Source organism: Bos indicus, chromosome 12, assembly GCF_029378745.1.
Source record: "Bos indicus isolate NIAB-ARS_2022 breed Sahiwal x Tharparkar chromosome 12, NIAB-ARS_B.indTharparkar_mat_pri_1.0, whole genome shotgun sequence".
Lineage (NCBI taxonomy): Eukaryota > Metazoa > Chordata > Mammalia > Artiodactyla > Bovidae > Bos > Bos indicus.
This window is the reverse complement of record NC_091771.1, coordinates 54,531,119-54,554,186: the sequence shown is the minus strand read 5'-3', so window position 1 is coordinate 54,554,186 and position 23,068 is coordinate 54,531,119. Positions and strand designations below refer to the sequence as shown.

Sequence of the window (23,068 nt, the reverse complement as noted above, 5' to 3'; positions counted from 1 at the left end):
TGTCCTGGATTCTGTATCAAAACTATTGATTAGCTTCCCCAGTGACAAAACCTCACCACCTCCTTGTGTTTACTGTGCTGTTTCACCTTTTCCACTTTTAGTCCACAACTGTAAAAGTATAAAGAAAAATGAAAGGCCAGAACAAATACAGACCAGAAACGGAAAACTTCATAACTCACATCAGTCCCATGAAGAGTGCTCTTTGCCGCCACTCGCTTCCAGCTTCCATTCTGGGGCTTCTTTATTTTCCTTTTAAAAGATTCAGAAGCATTACTGACTTAAGGTTGTAATATGTTGGGATCTCCCCTCAGATACATTTGGCAGGTATTTATGTTTGGGGAAATCTTTTGACCTAATGGAGAAGGCAATGGCAACCCACTCCAGTACTCTTGCCTGGCAAATCCCACGGACAGAGGAGCCTGGTAGGCTGCAGTCCATGGGGTCGCTAGGAGTTGGACACTACTGAGCGACTTCACTTTCACTTTTCACTTTCATGCGTTGGAGAAGGAAATGGCAACCCACTCCAGTGTTCTTGCCTGGAGAATCCCAGGGATGGGGGAGCCTGGTGGGCTGCCGTCTCTGGGGTCACACAGAGTCGGACATGACTGAAGTGACTTAGCAGTAGCAGTAGCAGTTTGACCTAATACCCACCTTATTAATACAGTGAGACTGTAAGCTCCATGAAGTAATGTGGACATGGGTATTAACACAAAGATCTCCTGAGGCCACATCCTCCCCAAGACACAATTTTCCACTGACTTGCCCTCCACCCAACCAGAGTGGTAGACTCAGGACATGTGTCTCCAAGGCATGTGCTCATGTACTCAGTTGCATCCCATTCTTTGAGACCCCATGGACTGTTGCCCTCCAGGCTCCTCTGTCCATGGGATTTTCCAGACAAGAATATTGGAGTGGGGTTGCCATTTCCTCCTCCAGGAGATCTTCCTGACCCAGGGATCGAACACGCATCTCTTTCATCTCATGCATTATCAGGCGAATTCTTTACTACTGAGCAAGCTGAGAAGCCCATGTGTCTACAAACATCTACCATTTAATGAAGGAGGAACAAACAAGGAGCTAGAGAAGAAGGGTAGATACCACATTTGCCCGACTCTGATTTTTCCATTCCCCAAGAAATATTCCAAAAAGCCTCTTTGGGTATATGAACATCTTAAGAGTATCCTCAAATTTTTGATAAATTTTGTTAAAATGAGATAAATTACATGTAAAGGGGGGAAAGCGATGGCTAAGCTGATTTATTTCCATTATCAGAATTTTTAACATTCTTCAACTAGAAACTTGTTCTCCATTTTTTTTTCCTCCCTCCATATCCACTCAGTCATGCAGTCCTGGGTTAACATTTCTGTTAACAGTATCCCTGGAATTCCTTTTCCATTACTAGTTTCAATTTCAACTATTTCTATTTCTTTTACCTTCTCTTTACTCTCAGATAACAGCAGTGGTCTTAGACCTGAATTTCTATGTGTATTCTTTCCTCTTAGCCCTAGCTTCTAAATTAATCTTCCTAACACATTTGTATCAGGTCACTCCCCTGCTCTGAAGTGCAAGTGTTACTCTCTCAGTAGTGTCCGACTCTTTGCAACTCCATGGACTGTAACCCACCAGGTTCCTCTGTCCATGGGATTTCCCAGGCAAGAGTACTCCAGTGGGGTTGCCATTTCCTCCTCCAGGGAATCTTCCCCAACCAGGGATTGAACCTGGGTCTCCTGCATTGCAGGTGGGTTCTTTACCACTGAGCCACCAGGGAAGCTCCCTGTCCTCTGAAACCTTCCATAATACCCCAGTACCTACAAAATGATGCCCAAAAGCGATACAGAGCTGCCCCCTGGTGGCCACCTGGTGATTCATGGCACTAGATTCTAGACTCAACCTAGGCTTCAGAAAATAATAGTTCTCATGGAAGATGAAACACCTTTTTATGTTCTAAAGGTCAATGGCGGGAAATTAAGAAGGTAGAAAGAATCCTTCTCTTTCACCTCTGTGGAAAAGAGCACCCATGAGGAATAACCTTATGCTCCCAAGGACGTTAGTCTTCCCATATGGCTCTTTTAGAAGCTTACCACGCCCCCTAGTCCCATTGCATTTGACTAGACTTATTTCTCAACTTAGACTCAGTGACCAGAGGGGCTTGGGTTACTGAAAGTGAGCAAAAAGTCATGAGCCTATTCTACATTTTATTCCAACTATACTAAAAATTAGAGCAGATTGTCTTCAAATTTCATTGTCTATGTTTGTAAATGGTAGATACTGGTGGTGGATGGGGACAGTTTTCATGTAATTCAAGAAAATTTTTGTGCGTCAAGAATTCCTTGTTCTCCTGTTGGAGCAAGAATCAAAGCTGTGGTTTTTCCAGTAGTCATGTATGGATATGAGAGTTGAACCATAAAGAAGGCTGAGTGGCAAAGAATTGATGCTTCTGAACTGTGGTGTTGGAGAAGACTCTTGAGAGTCCCTTGGATTGCAAGGAGCTCACACCAGTCAATTTTAAAAGAAATCAACCCTGAATCTTCATTGGAAGGACTGATGCTGAAGCTCCAATACTTTGGCCACCTGATATGAACAGCCAACTCATTGGAAAAGACCCTGATGCTGAAGGAATAGAAGAAGGGGGTAGCAGAGCATGAGATGGTTAGATTGCATCACTGATTCAACGGATATGAATTTGAGAGGGGTTCCGGGACCTGTTGGAGGACAAGGGAGCCTGGTGTGCTGCAGTCCATGGAGTCTCAAAGAGTCAGACACGACTTAGTGACTGAACAACAACATTTCAAGAGCAAATGTTTTACAACTGCTGGATAAGTTATAATTCCAGGTATTTTATAACACAAGGATTCACATATTATAAAGACAAAACATTCTGGTCCACTAAAAGAAAATTATTTTAATATATATTAATTATGACTCACACAGTGAATTTAACATTTGGAACTTTATGAAAAGTTGTGTTCTCTTTGTTTTTGAATAGCAGGGTTTTTTTTTCCCCCCTGCATGTGTCTGAACACGCAAGAATGAAATCTGCCTGATTTATCTGTACTCTAAGAACATTCTCCTTTAGTCTAGAAGTGTAAACCTCAGATATTGGATCATTGCTGGCTTAAGCTCACAGATCATTGTAGAACTGAGTGAATCTTGTCTTAATACTGTTATTAAAATATGAGTTATGGTAGATTTAACATCTCAACTGTAAGAAACCTCAGTCGCCATTAGGGCTGGAAGGTACCCATGTACTAATGATACTCAGAAAACCACAAGGAGGTCTGCGGCCACTCCCTTTGCCCCTGTGATTGGTCTAATATTTAGCAAGCATCTGCTGAATGAGGGGATGTATAGGGTACAGTAAGACAGAGGTGTGGATATTAATAAGAACTGTGTGAGGAAGTTTAGTTCTCACCCAATATCTGTCCTTCACCCTACCATATGAAGATATCGAATTGGTTTCATTCTACATGTACTGATTTATTTTCAGTTGTGCTGGGTCTTCATTGCTGCACAATCACAGTGAGCTGAGAGTGACTCTTCACTGTGGTACACGGGCTTCTCATAGAGGCGGCTTCTCTTGTTGTCTCCAGGGCCCGAGGGCTTCAGGACCAGGGATAGAACCCACGACCCCTGTGTTGGCAGGTGGATTCTTATCTACTGTACCAGCGGCCAAGTCCCTCTACATGTATTTTAAAGGATAAATATGTACTTTCACATGTGAATACTACTCTGTCTGGCATTTTTGGAGCACTTGTTTATCTACTAGATATTATCTTCAAGGGAAATGGATTGACACTTTTTTGAAACCATCCAAAGATACATGGTATGTTTATCCTGCTAGGCTGAGTATACAAGTAAATAAAAAAATCCAACTAAAATATAATTCAAACCAAAAGAAAAAAAAAGTAGTAGATAAAGATAGGTAGATGAAATGTGGTCTCATTATAAAGGTATTGATTTAGACTCTGGTCACCTAACCCTGCTAGAGTAATAAGGACTGCCTTTACCTACCTGCCTTAATTTTCAAAAGAAAAAAAGCATACAAAAATACACAACACTTTTTCAGATTGTGGATAGCTGGTAGTGTAAGACATTAAGCTTTGAGAGAAGCTAAACAGGGTGAGTCCCATAAGTGGCCCAGCTCACTCTTGCCTCAAGCCTCAAAAGGGTTTTTGAACACAACTGAGGGACAAGAAACCCCAACAGAGTTTGATAGAATCTGGGGCTCCTCTTGTGGCTCAGCTGGTAAAGAATCCACCTGCAACGCTGGAGACCTGGGTTCGATCCCTGGGTTGGGAAGATCCCCTGGAGAAGAGAACGGCTACCATCTCCAGTATTCTGGCCTGGAGAATTCCATGGACTATTCCCTGGGATTGCAAAGAGTTGGACACGACTGAGTGACTTTCAGTTGAGTCGAGGACACAGCTGAAAATGAGGAGACCAGGCCAGCTAGAGTGAGCAGGGCAGAGACCTGTAGAGGAGAGAGGTGCAGAGAGAGGAAGAGCTCAGAAATCCACAGAGGTTTCCTTCTTGAGCCCTGAAGAGCAAGCACATAAGGAAAATACTGAGGCCAAAGAGCCACCTGAAAGAAGCAGAAGGAACAACCCTCAAGTTCCCCCAGGTTTAGGAAGAGCTCCCTTTTCCTGCCAACCAGAATGAAAAGACTTCATCCTACAAGGGGCAAGGAGAAGAGCCTTCAGAAGGGTATTACTTGTCCATGGGATTCTCCAGGCAAGTATACTGGAGTGGGTAGCCATTCCCTTCTCCAGGGAGTCTTCCCAACCCAGGGATCAAACCCAGGTCTCTGACACTGCAGGCGGATCCTTTACCATCTGAGCCTCCAGGGAAGCCCATATTACCTGAGCAGTGCTGCCAAATTAGACACAGACTACAAGCTACTCTGGACCTGCCTAAGGATGCTTAAAAGCAAGCCTCAAAAGGATCAAACTGATGCCAACCAACTAATTGCACCCCAGAGCAAAGCCCAGAAATATTTAAAGTGGTACCAAAAAAATAAATAAATCTGTATTCCACACCATAAAATTCACAATATTTGGCATTTAAGCAAAAGTCACTAGGCATGGAAAGAAGAAAATAGGACCTATGAGCAAAGGGGAAAAAATTAACACAAAGAATCTTAATCATTTTGGGTAGTTTGTATGTTTCCTGAAGGGAAGGGTATAGGGGTCCCAGGGTAAGAAATGTAGGATTTTAATGTGAAAAAAAAAAATGGAAACTCAGTTGAAAGGCTTGGGTAGAAATGTAGACATGAGATAATGTTCTTCTCAAGAGCTGCTGCTCTTGAAAAAGGAAGATGGGAGATCTGTTTTAAATGTGTGAACCATGGGGCTTGCATATGGCAAACCATGAAGGAAAAGGTGTTTAAAAGCGCCATTGTTTTTTTAATTAATGTAACTTGGGAAAGAATGTTATCATAAGCCAACAAAGGAACGCCGGAAGATGATAAGATCAACCTTGGATGTGTTGAGTGTGGTATCATTGTGGGTCACAACCCATTGAAGACCAACCATAGGAGACAAAAAAAATAAAAGATGGAGAGGGCAGAGTGGATGCCGCCACCCTCTCTTCCTGCTTTCTGGGAGTCAGAAGCCCCAAGGCATGCAGCTTTGCTGCTACCCTATGCCTCGCTGAGTCCTCCAAGTTAAATTCAAAGAGGAAACCCCAGTCGACAGCACAAGGCTATGGAAAAGCTGTTTCTAAATACCCTGTAATTTGGCCGGGAATTCCCCTACAATGGGGCTCCTGGGAAAGCCTGAGAGCTGGTGACTTGCATCCTTTGCCTCAGCTTGTAGACCCAGGCTGGTGCTCACATTTCCTCTCGGGGCCCTGGTCTGAAACTCCAGGTCACTTAGCCCTTCTGGCCCATCTGTGCAGGTTCTCTGCAGACTAGCTCCAGGCACGTTCCATCCTGCCTGGGCCTGGTGGCTCCCACCCTCTCAACCTGGGCAGAGTGAAATTATTTCTGGTGAGGCGATTTTCCTCCCAGGGTGCATACTTCATGCTCTAATCTAGGACCCTGGTGCCTGGTCAAGTGAAAACTAAAAGGTGAAAGTGTTAGTCACTCAGTCATATCAGACTCTTTTGTGACCCCATGGACTACAGCCCACTAGACTCCTCTGTCCATGGAATTCTCCAGGCAAGAATACTAGAGCGGGTTGCCATGCCCTCCTCCAAGAGATCTTCCCAACCCAGAGAGCGAATCTGGGTCTCCTGCATTGCAGGCAGAGTCTTTACCATCTGAGCCACCAGGGAACCCACAGCTTGGCTAGGAGTCCACCAGACCAGTGATCTGTCATTTATTCTGGACTTCTGTTTTATTAACTCAGCTTCACCTGGTTGCTCAGTACTGAAGGCTGTTTGGCATGCCTTTCCCCTAAACGTTCGACGTAGTTCGCTTTCATCAGTATTCAGTCCATATTGTGGAAATAAAAAGAGCCATGATCTCCAAAGTGAAGCTTCTCCTTCACAAGACTTCCTGCAGATAATACTTATATCACCTCTCAGGGATTTATCAGTTTGGGATCAGAGGACTGTAGACTGTACCTATGAGTTTCCACAGGAATCTCAGGTATTTTGTTTTGTGCATATTTGAAACTATTATTCTGAGAAGGTAGCTATAGGTTTCATCCAACTTCCAAAAGCATCTGTGGCACAAGAAAGGAGAAGAAATCCAATAACAGCAGTTGTCCCATAACAGAGCTCTCTCTTCATTCATATATTTGAAATAAGGACTAACTAGTAAGGCATAGGGGCTTCCCAGATGGTGCGGTGGGAAAGAATCCACCTGCCAATGCAGGAGATACAGAGACTCATATTTGATCCCTGGGCCAGGAAGATGCCCTGGAGGAGGAAATGGCAACCCATTCCAGTATTCTTGCCAGGAATCTCATGGACAGAGGAACCTGACAGGCTATAGTCCATGGGGTCACAAAGGGTCAAACATGACTGAATGACTGGGCACAGTAACATATAAGGTGGGAAGAATGAAGAGTAACAGGATGCCTAAGGCAGAATCCTGGGCAGTCCCATCTACTTTGGAAGAATAAATAAACTGTATATAAGAAATCTATATGAAAGCTGGACAAAATCACAGTCTGTCATATCCCCCTATTCTCTTTTCTTCATAGATCTAATAATAGTTGGCATCATCTCATTTGTTTCTACTTTCCTTGTCCTTATTGTCTATCTTTCCTATCAGAATATATCTTATTCTCTCCATTTCCAGACCTAAACAGTGTCTAGCTCATAAAGGAAATTCAGTCAAGATGTGATGGCCATAGACATGAAGAAATGAACAGAAAGACAAGAGCAACTCTAAGACTAAACTACATCCTGGCAGTACCATGAAAAAACAAAACAAAAACACTCGTTTTGCTCCTCATTTCTAGGTATCCATTTCTTTCTCCCCCCGGAAAGCTCTCACTGAGAGAAGCCACTTATATTCTGTCCTACTCTCCTGTCCTATTCTCTGTCATCCAGGGGATTCCAGGGAATTCCCTTCACCCCATGCTGTGTTCTCTGTTTTCTTCCTTTGTCCTCTTGAAGCCCGTTCTCACTCTGTTCTCCATGAGTGACCACCCTTACCAGACAGCCCTCACCATGAGTGACCGCCCTCAGCAGGCAGCCACTGGAAAGGTCATTCTTCCCTCAAGCAGCTGCAGCCCCCAGAATTTCTAGTGGGCAAAAATCTCCTAGCCACACATACTTGAAAGGCTAAATTAATAACGTAATGCCAACAAGCGCCTCTAACTTCAAAGGCGGGAAGGACCCATGGGCCCTGGAGTTGTCAAGAAAAACTTCATGGCAAGAGTGTGACTTGAGCTGGTGCTTGAAGGATTAGGTTTCAAGGAGTTCAGACTGGTGGCCTGTCCCAGGGCAGGGCCCCAGGCAGGACAGATCAGCATTTGTCGCGCTCACTGGGTGACGAGCCAGACTGCTGGAGAAGGGAATTGGAGCTACTATTTAAACAGGCCCAGAAGGATACTCAGCACTGTAGGTCCATTCACAGCTTGAGTTCAAATAAAACTGAACTTGAAATTCTCTAAGTAAACTTCATCACCTCTCAAACACTTATCCCTTCAGCACACCATGGCATGTTCCTTGATTTATGAAATCTTTAGAAGGTGCTAAAGGGCCTGAAGGAAGATATTCAACTGCAAATTCCTCAGTGCCTCCCTCTCTGGGACTCTACTCTGGCAGGAACGCTAATTGTTGTTGTTGCTCAGTCAGTCACTCGCGTCTGACTCTTGGTGACCCCGTGAACTGCAGCACACCAGGCTTCCCTGTCCTTCACTGTCCCCTGGAGTTTGCTTAAACTCATGTCCATTGAGTCAGTGATGCCATCCATCCATCTCATCCTCTGTCGTCCTCTTCTCCTCCCGCCTTCAATCTTTCCCAGCATCAGGGTGTTTTCCAATGAGTCAGCTCTTCACATTAGGTGGCCAAAGTATGGAATGCTAGTAATGAACATTTGCCATGAAAGGTGCCCAGCAACTCTTCACACTTATTTTCTTATTATAATTCTTCATTAGAATTTTGCCTTTTAAAAATGTTTCGGGAAGGTTTTCTGTCCCTCTTTTATTTCCTCAGGTTCCAGTCCCCAAAATACCCACCTGCAGGACCTCCTGATACCTGAGCCTACAACCACTAGAGTCACTCTTACATTTCCAATGGGCAAAGACATTACCTGGGGCTTCCTAGGTGGTAAAGAACCCACCTGCCAATGCAGGAGATGTAAGAGACACGGGTTCAATCCCTGGGTTGGGAAGATCCCCTGGAGGAGGGAATGGCGTTCCATTCCAGTATTCTTTCCTGGTGAGTCCCATGGACAGAGGAGCCTGGCGGGCTATAGTCTAGAGGGTCTCAGAGAGTCGGACATGACTGAAGCAACATAGCACACACACACAGCATTGTTTGGAATGAGTGACATTGCAATGTCACGAATGACTCAATGGACATGAGTCTGAGCAAACTCAGGGAGATAGTGATGGACAGAGAAGCCTGGCCTGCTGCAGTTCATGGGGTCGCAAAGAGTCAGACATGACTTAGCGACTGAACAGCAACAATACCACAAACTGAGAGAGCACTTTGTTAGACCCAGCCTGGTCTCCTTAGATGTAGAGAAGTTCCTAAAGAAAGTGAGTAAGTGAAGACTGTGGGTAGAGTAGGACAAGAGAGGATGAAAATTTCACACCATGAGAAGGGGTGAATGTGAGATGACTGGGTAATGAGGGAGCTAATGAAGTTAGGGTCAGTGATGGAATAAATGGCCAGAGAGAAAGAGCTTGCCCCCAAGCCCAAGCTGAGTTTATTCCAGGCAGCTGTAGGTAGAACCAACCTAAGTGCTCCAAGCAACTGTTGGAGAAGTAATGAAACCAGAAGATGCCCTAGAACACATGATCTTAGAAAATATAAAAAGAGACTTTAGCTATGAACAAGACAGAAAAATTAACCCTGCCTGATTTTTCTACCATCTCAACAAAGCTCTTCTACATATAGAATAGAGAGAACAGCAGATTTCCATTCTTCCATAACCTTAGAAATCATTTCCAGGGATAATTCCCATAAGCATGCTCTCTGCAGTTTCCCAATCCTTCTTCCTTCCTCTTGGAAGCCTGTTGGCATCTCTCCTTTTAGACCTCAGCAGCCCAGACCAGCTTCTACCTTCTTCTGTGGTCTCAGCTTGGTCCCCCTGCCCCCATACCACCTTCAGCCCCAGCATAAATTCCCCGCAATTCCCTCCTCCCCATCCTCTTAAAGAACAACAGCTGGTTCCCAATATGAAGTCACTGGTCCCTTCTATCAACAACTCAGCTGGCGGCATGGAAATTCATCATTCTCCCAAAGATGTGAGTTTTAAAATTAATTTCAATTCCCCAAATCTACCTCTCAGATATAATCTGTACCTCTCATATAATCTGTGTCTTTCTCAATTTAGTAAGGTAAATGACACATTCTCTTCAAAGAACTACCTACGACCGATTCACGTTGATATTTGGCAGAAAACAACAAAATTCTGTAAAGCAATTATCCTTCAATTAGAAAATAAATTAAAAAAAAAAGAGAAGAACAAAAAAGTTTTTTCTCAAATATGTTGGGTGTAACTCATGTTTTCTGATAAACCTTTTTGATCTTCCCTCTGTTAAAAATATTAAGTTGCTTTATGTATGGATATGTGCTGGTAGTTGGAGGTTTTTACTAGAAATTCTTTTGATCTGAATTTGAATCTCTCTGATAATTTTCAGTTTTAGGGGTCTAAGCAGTTTTTAAATGGAACGTAAAGATTCAGACTCCAGAGTCATGAGGACCTAAGATGGATCCTATCTCAACCACTTCCTAAATCCGTAATTTAGCAAGATGCCTAGCTTCTCTGTTTTGTAGGTTACTCTGTGATTAAATGAGAGTAAGTAATCAATTTTTGTATATATGCACAGCAACCAGCACAACAAAAGTGATCAATAAATCTGAGCATTCTTATTTTTTTAAAAAAAGAACTATTTGAAACTGATTATTTCCCTACCACATTACACTGATTTTTAGCTGTTTCTACTCTGAATAAAACAAATACCTTAAGTTCTATCTTTTCCTATCCACAATATGTACCCCAATTCTGAGCATCGCCTTTTAAAAATAAAATATTAATCGTGGCTCTTCTCTCCAGACTTCTTTTTGACTGTATGCATTTCAAATTTTCATGAAAATCTAAACAAAAACTACAGCGTCTTTCCAAAGCTGAATAGTTTCAGTTGAGTCACTTGCTTCAGACAGGGATCCCAGCATAATGAAACATGTGCTTGGCTCCTTGTCAAAAGAAATACTGCTTTCCTGTTCCTCTCATGGCCAGTCCCTCAGCCAAACATTGATCCCTGGGGATCTGTGAAGTTTCCACACCTCACTTATTTTAGAGCTTAAGAGAAGGAATTTTTCTAAAGTACCCAGGACTAAGTGATCGGTTTGGATAAAGTGCTATTATTTTTTTATTAGAATCATTCTCTGGGACAGCATCATTGGTTTCTTCCAATCACCTTCATACATTTTTGACTCTGATGCAAAGATTAATTGAATATAATAAATAGAATTAATAGAATATGATAAACTGTGAAATAAACTGTTTCCTTTCTTGTTCCACCAACAAATCTCCTTGTCCTCCCAAGTTATATTTTGTCACTAAAACTAAAGATTCTTGCCTTAGAAATCCATCAAATCAACTATGGCACGCTGCATAGGGAAGGCGCATTCAATTAAGTCAAAACACCTTGGTTCTGTTCCAGAACCTGCTTCTAATTCTGCAGGCCTAATTCCACTGGGTCCCAATTTCCTCGTTAGTAAAATGAGTAAGGCAAGCTATGATTACCACACTCTTTGCAAACTTCATTATTCATTCATTCAGTATTTAGGGAAAACCTTCAATGCCTACAATGGAGACATAAAATGTCTCCAGGAGCCCACGGAGCAAATGAGATGGAGAAACAATATCCACAGAGGAAAAGGAACTTGGAAGATACATATGGAAGAAATGTTCCCTAAATGTTCCTGGAGATGGGGGTGGGGCAGGGGAGTGCAAAAGAGAGGTCTAGTTAGACAGGGACTTGTGGAGTTAGAGATGGTCTGGCAAACAGAAAGGACAGGATGAGGGGCTGAGGATGGGGAGAATGCCAAACACAGAGAACAGACAACAAGACAATATACTGTTAGTTTTTAGAATTTGTGAAAACATGACATAGGAGAAGGAATGACACTTGGGGGATGGTGGAGATGCCGGGGTTAGTTGGAACTCAGTGCTTGGTGAGGAAAGTCAATAGATGGTGAACCAGAAAGAGAAGCTGGGGCCACATTGCATAGGAGCCCTACATGTATCAGGGTTTCCACTTAACCCAGGCGATGGGATGCAGTGAAGGCGCTGAAGCCTGAGAGCATGGTGGCAGCTGGGTGGGGATGGACTGCGGATAGCAGGTCTGGCAGTGGCAAGATCAGTTGGGATACTCCTGCAGAACCTAACCAAGAGAAAAGGCAGACCCAAGATAAGGAAGTGGCAGTGAGCATGCAGAAGAGGGGCCATATATGACAGAGATTTCTGACCATTAAATATGGGTGGAGAGAAGAAACTGAGACCATTGGATGTTGGTCCCACTCATTAAGATGACATGTGAAGATGGAGGAGCCATTATGAAGGCAAGATGAGATGTTCAACTGGGGCTGTGTAGTGCCTGAAGTGTCTTGAGAGTGTGCAGATGGAGCTATCCATCAGGCGGTTATAGTCAGGTCTGGAGTTCAGGAAATGGGTCAAGACTTGGAGGTTAAAGACTTGTGATTGCCAAGGGGGAGGAGAGATGGTGAGGGGATGGAGTGGGAGTTTGGGGTTACCAGATGCAAACTAGCATATATAGGATGGATCAACAACAAGGTCCTACTATAGAGCACAGACAGCTATATTCAATATTCTGTGATAAACCATAATGGGACAGCATATTTTGTGTATATATATGTGTATACACACACACACACACACACACACACACACACACATACAAGAAAGCAGCAGAGGATGAGATGGTTGGATAGCATCACCAACTCAATGGACGCTAACTTGGGCAAACTCCAGAGATGGTGAGGGACAGGGAGGCTTATTTTGCTGCAGTCTGTGGGGTCACAAAGAGTTGGACATGACTTAGTGACTGAGCAACAAATATATGTGTGTGTTTGTGTGTAACTGAATCATTTTGCTGTAAAATTAACACAACATTGTAAATCAACTATACTTCAATTTAAAAGAAAACTGCCAAAAAAAAAAAAGACTTAGAGGTTAACCTGGACATCCATAATAGCATCTAGATGGTAGAGGTGTATTGACTTTGCTTCTTCTCCCCTTAACGTTTTTCATACATCCCCTGCACAGTGCTGCTAGGATTAGAATCTCCAGAAATGCTTTTTAGGTTGACTGATTGCATGAGTGGTTGTGGTATTCCTACTTGTCAAAAAATCCATAGGATGGAAGGCAGCTTTCTCTTAAAATCTGAGGAAGGGACCTGGACTTACACACAGAGGGAATTCTTTTGGAAGGGAAGTAATTCCATCTTTTGGAATGAAAGTAAATCCTAAACAAAGCATCTCTGTCTAATATCACATCCCAAGACCATTTCCTAGAATCCTTAGAGCAAAATGTCCATGAGTTATTGGAGTTAAGACTTCAGTGGATTGAGAAAAATGACAGAAAAAATACAGGCAGGTAGAAGGTAGGTATATCTGAAAGAGTACACCAATGAATGTGTGATCTAAACATGGGGATTCATTCTCTCCATTTAAACATCAAACTGTGCATTTAAAATTGGTGTCATTCGCAGATGGAGAGAAGAGACTAGTGGACACAATGGCGGAAGGAGAGGGCAGGTTGAATTGAGAAAGTAGCCCTGACGTATATACACTACATGTGCAAAACAGATAGCTAGTGGGAATCCGATATATAACACAGGGAGCCCAGCCTGGTGCTCTGTGATGACCTAGAGAGGTGAAATGGGAGGGGGAGGAAGGCTCAAGAGGGATGGGATATATGGCTGATTTGCATTGTTGTACAGCAGAAACCAACACACATTGTAAAGCAATTGTCCTCTAATTAAAAATAAAAAGTAACTAAATAAAAGGTACTTGATAAATTTAATATAGTAAATAAAATTGGTGTCATTTACTACATGTGTGGGGCTTCCTTCAGCAGGCAAAGAATCTGACTGCAATGCAGGAGATGCAGGAGACACAGATTCCGTCCCTGGGTTGGGAAGATCCCTGGAGGAGGAAATAGCAACCCACTCCAGTATTCTTGCCTAGAGAATTCCATGGATAGATTCCATGCCTAGAGGAGCCTGGTGGGCTACAGTCTATGGGACTGCAAAGAGTCAGACATGACCAAACAACCGAGCATGCGTAAGTACTTACTGTATGTGCATGTGGGAAGTGCTGAGGAAGGTGCGGTGGTTTTCAGCCTCAGTGGGACAGATGTAAATGGTGAAAGGTGATGGATGGAGAAAAAATGGAAAGACAAGTTTCCAGCCATCTGTGCCTTTGGGGGGGAAAGTTTGAGGCTAAAGCTTAAGGTAGAGAGATAAAGGTAAGAAAGGACACAAACTTCATATCCCCTGCTCATGCTTCGGAGAAGGTAATGGCACCCCACTCCAGTACTCTTGCCTGGAAGGCTGCGGTCCATGGGGTTGCTGACAGTCTAACACGACTGAGCGACTTCACTTTTGCTTTTCACTTTCATGCACTGGAGAAGGAAATGGCAACCCACTCCAATGTTCTTGCCTAGAAAATCCCAGGGACAGCAGAGCCTGGTGGACTGCCATTTATGGGATCACACAGAGTCGGACACGACTGAAGTGACTTAGCAGCAGCAGCAGCTCATGCTTAGAAAAGGATGGCTTCTTTTTCTAAATACACTGAAAACGTTCATATGGCCCATGATTTAGATAATAAAATTTCTATCAGGGTTCTTCCAAGCAACCTACCTGCTGGTAAAGTTATGAAGCCATGAAAGTGTTTTCCAAAGAAATAGATGAGTGAGATGGAAAGAGGGTAAGGATAGAGCACTAAGATTGGCTCCTAAATCGTTTCAGTTAACAGACCATTTGAGAATCTGTTTATCTATGGATCTTCTCCCCCAGGGAAAAAATGTTAACAAATTTTAGCATGGAATTTAATGGGGTTCACTGATTCCAGGATTCCAGGATACCAAGTCAAGAAGAGGAAGGAAGAGGACACACACAAAAACAATTTCCACCCTTGCATTTTGCTATTATAAACCAGTCTTTCCAAAAATGCTTATCGTCAGTAAAAGAGACCCTTGGGGGTTTTGTTTTGTTTTTCCTGCCATTGAGAAGCTACTACAGTGTTTCTATGCTGAAGAGAGAGACACTGAGAATTTGACACTCTTTGTACAAAACGTATATGTCAATTATATTCCAACAAAACAATGAGTATGCATTCTTTACTTGAGATTCCATGCATACACAAAACATGGAAAACTACAAAGCAATCAAAATAAACTACCGATGCATGCTATCCCATACATGTATACCATTACATTAAACATTATATTATGTCAAAGAAGGCACAGACAAAAGATCACACATTGTATGAATCCATTAATATAATGTCCACAAAAGGGAAATTTAGAGAAACATAAAGCAGATCAGTAATCACCTAGGCTACTGGGAGTAGGAGCAGATCCCTCCTACAAACAGACACAAGGGAATTTAAGTCACTAAACTGAACACTTATGGGCGAAAATTCTTTGTACAATACACCTTGATAAAGCTACTTTTCAAAAGATGTCTCCAGAAACAAACCAGCACCTGAGGATTTTCAAGTGGAGCATTGATGTTTGGTAGGCATTATTTCATGCTATTTGGAATTTACTTTATAAAATCCTCCTGTATTAAGTTGTGGACAATCAGATTGTTTCTTTTCAAGGAATCCTATTACATCAAGCCTCTGGACTGAAGTAACAATTGCAAAGGAGATTAGTCTAACAACTCTCTTCCATTAAGTACTCTAGAAATGGCTGCACTAACTTCCTGTGGTCAGGAGGGAACGTGTGATCATGTGCAGCTCATGTTCCATGGGGATGACTCCTTTGTGCTACTCTTCCATGGAGAGCTGAAGTGGTTTGGCATAACATAAATAATCTTTTTGTCCTTGGTAAGAATTTGCTTAAGTAGAACCATCATCCTTATGCCATTAGGTTGAATTTTAGGACTTAGTCTTGTTTTGCTGGCTTTCAGTCCATTTATATTTGGCTTTCTTAGGAATTAACCACAAACCATTAGTGAAAACAATACAGAGGCCTGGAGAATCATACAGAAAGTCTGGACAAAAGCAGTCAAGGAAGTCCTCAGCAAAATTTCTCAGAAACTTTTTTCCTTGAGTTCTCCAAGGACACAGACAAACACCTCTATTTTAAAAAATCATTAAAAAGAAAAAAAAACATCTGAATCTATTTCCATGGGAAATCTCTGACCTCTCCTCAGCTTCCCCCCTCCCCCACTCCCTGCTCCATGACACAACACCCCAGCAGATGTACGTGGAAAAAGGCCAAGACTGTATTAATTTTGAAAAGAAAAACAAAATTTAGTCCTGTTGTCTATAAAGAGAGGAGAGCATGGCAACCCACTCCAATATTCTTGCCTGGAGAATCCCAGGGACAGAGGAGCCTGGTGGGCTACAGTCTGCTGCTGCTGCTGCTGCTAAGTTGCTTCAGTTGTATCCGACTTTGTGCAACCCCACAGACGGCAGCCTACCAGGCTCCCCCATCCCTGGGGTTCTCCAGGTAAGAACACTGGAGTGGATTGCCATTTCCTCCTCCAATGCATGAGAGTGGAAAGTGAAGTCGCTCAGTCGTGTCCGACTCTTATCGACCCCATGGACTGCAGCCCACCAGGCTCCTCCATCCATGGGATTTTCCAGGCAAGAGTACTGGAGTGGGGTGCCATTGCCTTCTCCAGGGCTACAGTCTATGGGGTCATAAAGAGTCAGACAAGACTGAAACGACTTACATACACACACAGGTCTGTAAAGAAAGAGGAAAGATCTAGAAGTATCTTTTAAGTATGGCTGAAGATTCTACCTCCAAGATTCTGATGAATGCAGCAGGGAGGGATGTTGGAATACTTTACAAAGGGAAAGACTGTCTTTAGAAGAGTCTGACATAACCCTCAGGTGGGAGAGGCAGGATATGAGGATTCCAAGTAAGGGTGAAGGGCAGCACGTGTTCTCTGAAAAATCTACCTACATTCGTTTGCCCACTGCTGTTTAGTTGCTCAGTCGTGTCCAACTCTTTGCAACCTCATGGACTGCAGCCCGCCAGGTTCCTCCGTCCATGGGATTCTCCAGGAAAGAATACTGGAGTGGGTTGCCATCTCCTTCTCCAGGGGACCTTCCTGATGTGGGGATCAAACCCACATCGCCTGCATCATGGGCGGATTCTTTACTGCTGAGCCACCTAGGAAGCCCTTGTTTTCCTATAGGAGTTGGATATTTCCTCAATACTCCCACCATATCACTCTGAATATAGCTCCAAAGAATAAATGTTTTGGTGTTGGTCATAATGGATTGTTGTCCTTCTTCCTCTAGAGATACAACTGTGATGTAACACACGGCTCTCTCCACAGTTCCTGGCACACTGCCTTTCAAAATGTGTGTTCTAATGTATCCGATAAAACTGTAGAAAGGCTCTTATAGAAGTTTTTATAAACAAAAGTAACTATGGAGTGAAATTAATTTATGGGAACAATTACATTGATTAACAACCCATTTTACCAGGAGGAAGAATATTATCATTCAGATTTTTCCAGCAGGGCTTCCCTGGTGGCTCGGTGGTAAAGAATCTGCCTACCAATGCAGGAGACACGGGTTCAATCCCTGATCTGAGAAGATCCCACATGCTGCTGAGCAACTAGGCCTGAGCACCACAACTATTGAGCCTGTGCTCTAGAGCCCGCAAGCCGCACTACTGAAGCCCTCGAGCCCTAGAGCCCATCCGCAACAGCAGAGAAGCCACTGCAGTGAGAAGCCTGCGCACTAAGGTTAGAGTAGCCCCAACTTATCTCAACCAGAGAAAAGCCTACGCAGCAATGAAGATCTAACACACTGAAAAATAAATAAGTAAATAAATAAAATTTTTAAAAGACATTCCAGCAGGTTTTGTGCTCAATAGCCACAAACTTGTTTTTGCAAACCAGTTGCTTATATGAATGTGCAACATATATTTGCCTTTATCACTAGGCGTTTCTCTAATTAATGTCATGTCAAAGAAACGTTCAAGCATGCCTTCGTAATGTTCATGTAAAATTTCTTCCTGACCATTACTTTTTGTCAAATCTAAATAAAGGATTTGCTGTATGTAGTGCGCTTCATTCTTTGTATTGTGCCTTTTATCTATAGTTATTGCCACCTGTTTTGCAAACCAGCCAATCTGTTGTGGTGGTGTCAATATTTGAAGTTATATGATAGTTTCTCTTTATAGATGAAAGGCACTGTACCAATATTAAAATACAGTTTGATCCTACAGAACACTTTATAATTAGATGCAACGTGCTTTTGGGAAAGCCCTATAAAATGTGCCCAATAGTGTGATAAACCATGCCTGTGAGGTCATCTCTCATTCTGCATAACTCTTAACTCAGCAGCATGATTTTCATAGGAAAATTGAACTCTAATGACAGAAGGTCACTAGTAAGAGAAGGAAGGGGAAAAGATGCAATCAGTTCCCAATACTTTTATAAAGCTGGTTTTCATTACACTCAAAGCATAGCAAGGGGAGGTATTGATTAAATAAGTTACCACTAGTTATTTCATCACATAGTTAAACAACAGGAAAGCTAGACCTAAAAGCAACTGATACAGATCTGCCCGTGAACACATAGCAGGGGAAGCGGCCACATTCCAGTCTCTGCCATTTGGTGACACCTCATTGAAAAAGAGATAAGGAACAAGAGAAATGACTGTGAACTTTCTTTATCCCAGCTAGTTAAGAGGATGTTTACTTCCACTCACCTTAATGACTACGTATCAGTAGTTTCTCCATATCTGATCTAAAGTAAACAGATCTTTTTATGATTTATTTCACTACAATTTCAGTTTTTTATGAAGACTACACTGAGTCTGAAGCCTGGAAAGATGTGAATGGTCCTTAAGCAACAGGGGAGCTCAAATGCCCAAGCAGAAAGACAGCATGGTTCATTGTTCAAACACCTTTTTTCTTAAGTGATCCACAGTGATGGCAGGAGAGAAAATGATGTGTCTTAGACCTGGCTAAAGTTAAACGTGCTTTAATAAAGACCCTGGGAGAGGACTTCCCAGGTGGTCCAGTGTTGAGTCTGTCTTCCAATGCAAGGGAAGCAGGTTTGATCCTTGGTAGGGAAACTAAGGAGAAGGCAATGGCACCCACTCCAGTACTCTTGCCTGGAAAATCCCATGGACAGAGGAGCCTGGTGGGCTGCAGTCCATGGGGTCACTAAGAGTCAGGCACGACTGAGCGACTTCACTTTCACTTTTCCTTTTCATGCATTGGAGAAGGAAATGGCAACCCACTCCAGTGTTCTTACCTGGAGAATCCCAGGGACGGGGGAGCTTGGTGGGTCGCCGTCTATGGGGTCGCACAGAGTCGGACACGACTGAAGCGACTTCGCAGCAGCAGCAGCAGCAGGGAAACTAAGATCCACATGCCTCAAGGCAACTACTGAGGCTGTGTGCCGCAACTAAGACATGATGTGGCCATAAACAAATAAATAAGCACGTACAGGTTTTTAAAGAGAGACTGCAAGAGAGGAACTCAAAAGAACGCTCAAAAAGCTGTCTTGGAGAAACTCAACCAATTCTACTCATTTGTTAGGTATCTCAGAAGAAAAAAGTGGGGAAATCTACAATTGAAAGTCATTAATTCTAAAATATAATGGTCGACTATAACTCAAAGTGTTGAATTAAATGATTTTGTTTTTATTTTTTTAATTTATTAAATGACTGCTTTTAAATCCATATTTCAAGGTATATATAATTTATATGCTTCTTTTCCTAAATGTACTTTTGGAGAACTATTTGATGCAAAGGGGATATGAGACACTTTTTACTAAATCTTGTGTTTTAACAGGTAAAGATAAACCTAAATTTATTCTAAACTCAGAATAAATTCAGCCTTCCCAGGTGGCTTTAGTGGTAAAGAACCAACCTGCCAATGCAGGAGACATGGGTTTGATCCCTGGGTTGGGAAGGTCCCCCGAAGGAGGGCATGGCAACCCACTCCAGCATTCTTGCCTGGGAAAATCCTATAGACAGAAGAGCCTGGTGGGCTACAGTCCATGGGGTCACAAAGAGTAAGACACTACTGAAGCAACTTGGCATGCATGCACGCACAGAATAAATTCAATTAAAACTGGATTTTGCTCATGGCCAAGTGATTTCCTCATCCCTTGAGTTGATATTTTAATTCCATAAAAGAGCTGTGAGGTTGTAAATTGCTGCAGCTGCTGCTGCTGCTAAGTCGCTTCAGCCGTGTCCGACTCTGTGGGACCCCATAGATGGCAGCCCACCAGGCTCCCCCATCCCTGGGATTCTCCAAGGAAGAATACTGGAGTAGGTTGCCATTTCCTTCTCCAATGCGTGAAAGTGAAGTCACTCAGTCGTGTCCGACTCTTCGCTACCCCATGGACTGCAGCCTACCAGCCTGCTCCACCCATGCGATTTTCCAGGCAAGAGTACTGGAGTGGGGTGCCATTGCCTTCTCCGTGTAAATTGCTAGGCTTCCATTTATCCAGTGTGCTGCTACTTTAGAATAACCTTTTCTCTCTCTACCCTAAAAATCAGTACTGTTGTATGAGGAGCAAGCTTGGAGTCTATTAAGCAGACCAGTATCACTGGATCATATGGTAACTCTAGTTTTCTGAGGAACATCCATAACGTTTTCCATAGTGGCTATGCCAATTTACATTCCCACCAATAATATATCTATTTCTTTTTCATATGTAAATGTTTATAATATGAATTCTACCATATTAATGTGTATTCAGTCACTTCAGTCATGTCCAACTCTTTGCAACCCCATGGACTGTAGCCCACTAGGCTCCTCTGCCCATGGGATTTTCCAGGCAAGAACACTGGAGCTTATTGCCATTTCCTTCTCCAAGGGATCTTCCCAACCCAGGGATTGAACCTGGGTCTTCTGCATTGCAGACAGATTCTTTACCATCTGAGCCACCAGGGAAGCCCCGTGTTAATAGTTTCTAGTAATTGATATTCTCTCTTTCTCCCATTTCCTAAGCTACCAAAGTCTAGACCTTAAAACATGTACTTGGTCAAGCTTCTCCAAAAATCACTCCTTACAAAATGAAGTTTACTAGATATTCCAAAATAAGACTCAGTTGAAGGGATATGTGCTTAACTTCCTACCTTGCAGGAAGATGGTGGCAGTTGAGCTTGGACCAGTATCATTTTTTTAATAACAGCTTGAGATAGAATTCATATACAATAAACTTCACCCCTTCAGTGTATACAGTTCAATGATTTTTAGTATATTCAGAATTGAACCAGGTGCAACCATCACCATTATCTAGTTTCCGTACATTTCATCACCCCCAAAAGAATCCCTAAACCCATTAACAAGGACTCCCCACCCCTCACCACCTCCAGCCCCTGGCAGCCACCAATCTATGTTTGGTCTTGGCACTCTTGTCAAAGCACCATGTTCTTTGAACGACAAATCTGTACCAAGTAAGCTTCATTTTTCTTCTCTTCTTTTTCACGTATTTAAAATTTTCTGAACTATTTAAAATTTCTATGTTGCCCTGAATTTCTCCTTGCCTGTCCATCTTAGCGATACTCTTGTGCCAGGATTCTTCAATTCATCTATACACTCAATGTCTTATTATTATTATTATTATTATTATTATTACTCTAACTCCAAAGCTCAGAGGCAACAGCCCTTTTATTACCAAAACAGGCTAAGTGAGGAAACTAGTTGGTGTTTAAGAGTCTGGGATTGGAAGAGAAAGGACAGGTACAATGAGAGTGTGCCTTGACTTCAATTTCACAAGCCACCCCCACCCCCAGCTCCGTCTGGTACCTTTCCAGTTCTCAGCATCTGAAACAATGCCTGGTGTCTGGCACCTCTGGCATAAATCATCGATGAGTAAAAGAAGGAATACACACATTTCTTTATGACAGGTTTACGGATTTATCCCTCCCTTAGAGCTCCCCAGCTCCCCAGTCAGTATCCTTATTTTCCTTCAAAAATTACCTATTACATAGCATCCTGGTGCTGTATGTAATATACAGAGATATGTCAACTTGGAGTGTGTTTCCTAGATGGCAGCATTCAATGAATTCTCAGAATCCTTCTCTTTGGTGAACACCAAATTATGAGGAAGGCTTTCAATTAAGTCCCCCCAAATAATGGCTTGTACACTTTTCCCCACTGCAGATGAAAATATAAATAGCTTCATTCACAAGCATCGGTTCTCTCATTCATGTTTCTTGGCATCTCTTTCCTAGCTCACCCCGAGACTGTCTCCTTCAGTGTGTGCAGAGGATTCCAACCTCTGTGATGTTCTTCCATGCAGACAGGTGAGGGGAAGGAATAGAGGTGTGGGGAAGGAGCCTGCAAGTCTCCACACAAACCTTCCTTTCAGTTCAAGCATGAAAATGGAGATAAAAAGCCAAACCTGCAGACACACTGAACTCGGCGGGAGCCAAAAGTTACCTTTGAGATTGGCAGTTCCAAAAGGCATCAACAGGAATCCTTCTGGTAATTACCAGTTGGGAAATGTCATGCCATTGATTGTGACAGACACGAAGCAGCTGCGCTTTGTTGAGGGCGAACAGGGGCCGGGCCTGAGCAGTAACGACAGCGGGCCAGCTGCGGCCTGTGCCCCACTTCCTCCCCACAAACCTCTCTCCCTCAGCGCTTGCCAAGCACGGCAGCGATTAATCACCCTGGAGAAGTGGATCTAACACGGCTGCAATTGCCTGTTGAAGATTAACTGAGTCTATCATATTTCCAGCCAGATTCAGGGGCTGGGGGTGGGGTGGAGGTGAAGAGTCTTTTTATCAGGGAAAGATTGTCAGTCAAATGAATTGCAAAGATCTCATTCCCATTCCGACTGAAATTTAAAGACTCTTCTAGCCAGAAATCCTGATTGTTGAGTGAGAGACACAGAAAGGACACATGTATTTGCCTTGGTGAATTCCTGGTGTGGAATCAAAGGTGAACAGTGCAAGCTAATACAGGTGGCCCTGTAGCCTAAGTTGTTGTGCAAAGATCCATTTGTACATATTCTGCCTATTGTTTGTATAAACAGTTCTTCTGCACCAATGCCCTCGTTTCCTGGGTGAATTGCAGTCTAGGTCAGGGATCCTGGGCCACCAGCCTCACCCTCAGGGGAAAGCGGACCTCCCATTGAAGGGCTACCCTCCTCCCTCTGAGAAAGCCGCTGCCTCTGAAAGTCACAGGGCCTGGGCAGGGGAGCTGCTCAGGCCACACACTGCAAAACCAGCGGCTGCCAGGGAGATA

General features: G+C 43.1%; 1 long non-coding RNA gene across 1 annotated transcript in view; it reads right to left on the bottom strand.

Moving 5' to 3' along the window:
* The window catches only part of LOC109567128 (uncharacterized), a 223,535-nt gene extending 200,938 nt beyond the window's left edge, over positions 1 to 22,597 (bottom strand). Inside the window, exons 1-2 of the long non-coding RNA XR_002181970.2 lie at positions 22,259 to 22,597; positions 180 to 249 (exon numbers count right to left, since the gene is read on the bottom strand). This is a non-coding gene — a long non-coding RNA (uncharacterized lncRNA). The remainder of the gene's footprint in view (positions 1 to 179; positions 250 to 22,258) is intronic.
* Between the last annotated feature and the right edge of the window lie 471 nt (positions 22,598 to 23,068).